The following is a 6,000-nucleotide window of genomic DNA, read 5'->3' as shown; positions in this document are numbered from 1 at the left end:
GCATAAAAACAACTCGAAAAAAAAAATGAAAATAATAGAAAAAAAATAGATAGGCAAGGAACGACAACAGCGCCATCCATTAGGCTTTTGACAAATTATTGTGAATAATTGTAAGTCGGTAATTCTGACTCAGTAATCACACTTCTGATTTATTCTTCTTATATTTTCTTTAATAAGTCAATTAGTTTCAAAGATGCCTGGAAGACGATTCCAAATTTATTTGAAAATAATTATAATAAATAAACAGTCTGACAAATAAGAATAATTAATTGTAAAATTGCATTACTCTGTATTATGCTGCAGCAATAACGTTGTTTTCTTAAGGTCATCTGCGCATGAGCAAAAAAATTCAGGAAAAGATAAATAAATCAGGAGAGAGGAGGACGCTATTAATTCCTCCCGAATTATTCCAAAAGCACGTGTTTGTATGTTATTTCTACAATATAATTTTATTAATGGAGGAAAATAAAAAAAACTGTTCCCATGCCGGGAATCGAACCCGGGCCTCCTGGGTGAGAGCCAGGTATCCTAACCACTAGACCACATGGGATGTTCCATGCTATGATGTTACTATGACAACCTATTAAAGTCAAAAGTAATAATGGTCGTTAAGTAAAATATCAATTACGTGAAGAGCTTTAGTGCTATTGGGTCACCATGTTTTACTCCCCTTTCTATTTTGAATTTAGGTCACAACTCCCTCCCCCCCGCACACACAAAAACTTCACCCACTGCAAAAAATAAATCATTAGACCTTGGACTGAGAGTCAGGGACAACATGAAAATTAAAAAAAATAAATAAATAAAATTTTAAAATAATATATCATTCTCTGGTTTATGGTGGAGGTCCGAGTCCCTTTAGAACTCCAGCCTCCAGTGCAAATGCTGGTTATATATACTCCTCTGATATATGTGTTAACGGTATTCAAATTGCAAACTATATACAGTATCTGGAAACGATATTAATATATTTATCCCCCATGCAAATATTATACTCGTTTTCATTTCTTCTTACTTTTGGATGTCTCGTTTAATTACGGATGTGCTCAACTTGAAATTTCAACCGTGGCTCAAACATCGGTGACTACATAGCAAAACCAACAACATGTTCACCGAAACATAAACATTCTACTGATATTCTGCAAAAAACCATTCTGCTGACCTATTTTAATTTACATATGTAACCTAATTTACATTTGTTTTAGGCAATATGTTGTTGGTTATTAGCATAACAGTTGATGGTTATTAGCATAACGTAATGGCAAAATTATCTCTTATCTCTACATCTTTCAACCACACACCCACCCACACACACACAAATATATATATATATATATATATACAGATGTGAAAAAAAAATAATACGTATACATAAAAATATTATAATACAAAATGATTTTATGGTATATCGCACAACCGTAGCATCGTTTTCAAGTGTCAACCATCGGAACTGCCCGACAAGACGACAATATAGTATTCTTTGTTTCTAACTTAAAGTACATGCCATGGCATGGGAGAATAATATCATTATACAGTACTGAAAAAAAAAAAAAAAAAAAAGGCGAAGCCAAAAGGGAGAAAAATATTGAAAGCTGGCATGTAATTTAAGGTTGACATGACAAAGGACCCAAAAATAAGTATAAATATAAATGGGCGTACAAAAGAGCGAAAGATATGACAATGAAACTAAAACAAAGGTCACAGAAGTAGTATATCGTTGAAAGTAGAAAATGGCTAATGACAGAAATAGTTATAAGCGATTTATGGCGATTTAGCTAACGGGAGAGTAAATTACATAAGTAAATAGGATAAAAAATAGACACTCCTGCCCTAATATTACGCTAATAGGCTAGAGTGTGGAAAATTTTAGTTTTAGGAAAGTGAACGTATATTGACTGAAAAATATAAAAGTGCTCGGGTCATCCGGAAGCGCGATTTCCTGTCCGTGCTAGTAACGACCCTGCAGAGAAAATTAAAAATAAAGATAATATTAATATTAACATTACGTACAACACAAAGGAAATAAGAAGAATGCAATAGTAGACCGTGTAAATAGTAAAGCGAAACGGATGATAAAGAACAGACTACATAAATATGAATTCACCCAATACACGGCGAACATACCAATACGGGTCGATCAAATCTGATAAGACTGGTAAAAGAAAGTAAACTGATACACGATGTATTTGCATATTTATGCATTATTTTTTTTATATATACCTTGTTCTCCTATCTCTACATCTTTCATCCACTTTCATATTATATTATTATACTATTATGGGTATTAGGTTCCTTCTGGCCATTACTTGGCTTTGTTCATAATCAATTTCCTTTTTCATACTACTTCTCCTACTAATCTTAAATAACATGTATAATAAGAAAAATAAATAATTACAAAATAAGGATATTGCACACAACTTACAAAACCGGCCTCTCATCAGGTGTCAATGGCCAGGATTTGAAGCAAAATAGCAACATGTGTCTTCATTTCTGATGTAAACTACAATCCAAAGGGTAAAAAGCATAAACATAAATAAAATTGAGAATAATTTTTTTCGCTACCAAAATAAATGAAAATAAAATAAAAAAGGATTAAAAGGGGGTTTTGCCTTGTGGTTTACATCAGAAATGAAGACACATGTTGCTATTTTGCTTGCAGTCCTGGCCGTGGACGCCTGATGAGAGTGCGGTTTTGTAAGTTGTGTTGCAACATACTAATTTTGTCAGTTTTGTAATATTTATTTTTCTTATTACGCGTTTTATTTGTTGTCTTCTATCTCTCTTCTATCACCCTCTATCTCCCTCACTTTATTTCCAATTTTTTTTCACTTTATATATATATAATTAAACCCTGCATGTCAGGCCAAAGAAAATAATAATAATAAATGTTTATACAAGATGTTTATTCAGACAGGGGGTATAAATGAATTAACAACTTTGTAAAGTTGAGTAATTTTTTTTCTCTTGCTTTATTAATTTTTTGCTATTCTTCACAATCTATTAATTAATTGTAATTTTAATATATATAGAAACTGTTTTATGTAATGCAATACCAAGACAACTGGTTGCTAAGGTGATGGTCATGAAATAAACGGTGCCCTCTGTAAACAAAATAAAAATATTTTTAAAATTATTTCTACATTGCAATGGAATATTTAAATCGAATAAATGTAAATAGTTGCGATTAATCATGGGCAATGTTATTAAAATACTAATAAATCAGCAATTTGGACACCAGTCAAATTGCAACCAGGCATGCGCATTCAATAGTACTTCCACATTGCAGTTTTTTTTTACATCACAGAGGGAGCTGACAGTGAAAAGTAAAGAGAGTTCTACCAAACCATGCACTTTTTAGGGTCTACATAAATTAAATCATAGCACTTCAGGATTCTTCAGTAAAATCATTACAGGAGAACCCTTACTCTCCTTAATACCACTAATTTATGAACTCGCACTAAAACATAGGAGAACTTAAGTTTCCTTCCCCGAGATTATTTCAAAATGAAGAAATCTCAAACTAGCCATAAACGGCTTTCATTAACCCAGCTGTTAGCTTCATATTATTTATAAAAAGGTGTATTAAATTTATTCAAAAATATATAAAGTTTAACATAATTTATTATTGTATTTTGCTATTATTTTAAAATAAAATTCATTTTACGGAATATTTTAATAAAATTACTTAATATTTATCAATTATAACATTCGATAAAATTGTACAAGTACAAGCTAGCCTGTAACTACTATCTGTCGAACAATAGCAGAGGTGGGTGGCATTAATTTGCTTGCGTGAAGCGCAAAATTAGATAACAATATTTAAAAATTTTCCTGGGTATTTCTCTGGAAAATAAAAATTTCAGGGGGGAAAAAACGAAATCTATTTATTACTGTTATTATTATTATTTATTTATTTTTTTAATTTAATGTCCCGTAACACCGGATAGAAATAGCTGGCCCTGCCCCTTCGCTACATCCCGAGAACGACCCATTGCGATTATTTATGAAAAAAAAAAAAAAAACTCAAAGTCAACTTTGAATAGTCACTATATTAAAAAGGTAACCAAGAACGTAAAATTAATATAATAAAATCATGCATTCCCATGCCGGGAATCGAACCCGGGCCTCCTGGGTGAAAGCCAGGTATCCTAACCACTAGACCACATGGGATGACATACTGCATGATTCGCTATAGACACATATGTTGTTACTATGGGGATGAAAGATTCCAAAAAGGTTTGCAAAGTTTCGCTTTTAAACATAAACTTTCCTATGAATTTTGCTCTAATTTTTATTAACACTACCTTTTTTATTATACGATTATTACATTTAACTCTTGTTTAGTTAAATTTCTTCCATTGAGAACATTGATTGTTCTATATAATTGCCCTGTATGAGTCTGTTTTTCAGTAAAAGTCATTTCAGTTGTAGACATCAAACACAGTTGATTTGTAATAGTTTTTGGTTAGAATCGGTTAAGTTAGCAGATATTAAAATATATTAACAAGGTTTCATACATCAAACCATACCACAGCAACTACTGGAATTATTAGAACAACAATAGCTTGTTTAAATCAAAACAATCTACTAAAAATATAAAATATTGCAGTATAAACATTATTTAAAATCTATATATTCAGTAATCCAAACTCACTATTTTAAACAACAACTCTATCGTTAATTCTGAAAGGAATTGCTTATCTTACCACGGAGAATTATAATATTAACAATAACAAAAACCTGATGCCTGCACTGATAGCCGCCCCTTGACTCCATAACGATGAATAAATAAATAAATATTAATCACAGACAGTTCATAATATAATCGAGACTCTCTATGAATTCAGAACATGAATTAAAACTTCTTTAAACTTATACAATAACTCATTCACTGCAGATCCTGAATAAAAGAACGCATCTATAATAAATAATTCACCTGTCTTATTGAAGTAGTATTCCCTAATTCCTATCGCCACCCTTTATCTTATAGTGTTTGGAAACTAAGTACCTGCTGGGTGACCTAATTGAGATGTTGAAGGCTTGGAAATCATTGAGTAGAGTAAATTCGGAGGGAATTTTTAAGCTTAGTCACATGATATACACAAATGGGGACATAAATTCAAATTGACAGGGGATAATTATGGATGTCCAAAAATTTTCCTCTAGTCAAAGGATGACTGACTCTCGAATAAACAGAAGTTTATCTAAATTTAAGGAGGAATTGAATATACTTTAAATAAATAGGTAAACAAAAGGCATGGAGGCGACATTTGTTATTTTATTTTAATTTTATTTTCTTTAAAATTATTTTATTTCATTTAATTTATTTTTGGCTGGATTGTACATATTGCTCCCTTGGATCATTGTGCTAATAGTGATACCAATACTAATAACCGTTTTCAATCAGTTCACTGATTATAAACTATTGTAAATAAAACAAAAACGGAACTGTCGCCATTTTAAATATCATAAATTTTCTTCATCTTCATCACTGTTCCAACCCAAGGTTGGGTCAGGTGAGTCAAAGCCTTCCATCTTTTTCTGTCTTCCCAGATCTTGTCTTCTATCATTCTCTCCCACTCAATTCCCTTTGTTTCCACATCTTCTCTAATTTGATCTCTCCCCCTCTTCCTGGGTTTTCCTCTCAGCCTCTTCTTGTCTATTTTCATCTCAAACATTCTTCTTGGTACTCTGTCCAAGTTCATTCTCTTCAAGTGTCCAAACCATTGCAAACGTAATGTAAATCTTCTCCCTGAAACTTTCTATTCCCAAATTCATCCTCCATATCTCAGCAGCATAGGTCAATATAGGGACCAAATATGCCCTATTTATCAGCTTTTGACATCTCATTGGAACTTCCCTAGTTCATAACAGGCTATTAAATTACAAAGGAAACTCTGACTAGCTGTTATTCACCTAGTTATTTCCATATATAGGCTGTCATCCTTTGTTCATAAACTCCCAGGGTACTTAAAATTAACCACCACCACTACCAACATT

The 6,000-nt window shown here is 32.0% G+C and overlaps 2 non-coding genes across 2 annotated transcripts; both read right to left on the bottom strand.

The window, feature by feature from the left end:
* Window positions 1-478: 478 nt before the first annotated feature.
* TRNAE-CUC (transfer RNA glutamic acid (anticodon CUC)) lies at window positions 479-550 on the bottom strand. Its single transcript has one exon. It is a non-coding gene; the product is annotated as a tRNA-Glu (tRNA).
* Window positions 551-4,098: 3,548 nt separating this feature from the next.
* Window positions 4,099-4,170, bottom strand: TRNAE-UUC (transfer RNA glutamic acid (anticodon UUC)). Its single transcript has one exon. It is a non-coding gene; the product is annotated as a tRNA-Glu (tRNA).
* Between the last annotated feature and the right edge of the window lie 1,830 nt (window positions 4,171-6,000).

Source organism: Mastigoproctus giganteus, chromosome 8 (assembly GCF_048544385.1).
Source record: "Mastigoproctus giganteus isolate SK-2022 chromosome 8, ASM4854438v1, whole genome shotgun sequence".
Classification (NCBI taxonomy): domain Eukaryota; kingdom Metazoa; phylum Arthropoda; class Arachnida; order Uropygi; family Thelyphonidae; genus Mastigoproctus; species Mastigoproctus giganteus.
Note: the sequence above shows the minus strand (reverse complement) of the source record. Positions and strands in the feature narration are given on the sequence as shown.